General features: G+C 31.0%; 1 protein-coding gene across 2 annotated transcripts in view; it reads right to left on the bottom strand.

The window, feature by feature from the left end:
* Positions 1-394, bottom strand: part of LOC119588776 (protein Gawky-like) — a gene marked incomplete in the record, with an annotated part of 110,804 nt that overhangs the window by 40,439 nt on the left and 69,971 nt on the right.

Genomic DNA, 394 nt, shown 5'->3' with positions numbered 1-394 from the left:
CCAATGGGTTACAGTCATTATCTTAAGCCTTCTAACCATATAAATATGTAAATTCTTGAATTCTTTAACCCTGTCAGTGTACACTTCCTAAAAAAAAACTTGAGCTTGAGTATGCCAAAAAGTTGAATGCTGAAGGTTAATAAACTATTCCTCAAATATTCTCCTCATCATTTCTTGTAGCTAGTTTTGCTAATAATCACCCATTTATTTTTATTTTTATGATGTCCATTTCACTCTAAAAATAACTTTCTTCATTCTCCTATTAAATTTTAGAGGTTGCCAATGCAACTGTACTCTTCTTTTCCTGGCAACTGCAGAATAGTTACACTTCTAATAATCTAACAATGCTAGGTAATTTTATACTACTACCACAATGCACAACTTTTCATCTTAT

Source organism: Penaeus monodon, chromosome 24 (assembly GCF_015228065.2).
Source record: "Penaeus monodon isolate SGIC_2016 chromosome 24, NSTDA_Pmon_1, whole genome shotgun sequence".
Lineage (NCBI taxonomy): Eukaryota > Metazoa > Arthropoda > Malacostraca > Decapoda > Penaeidae > Penaeus > Penaeus monodon.
This window is presented reverse-complemented; position numbering and strand designations above follow the sequence as displayed.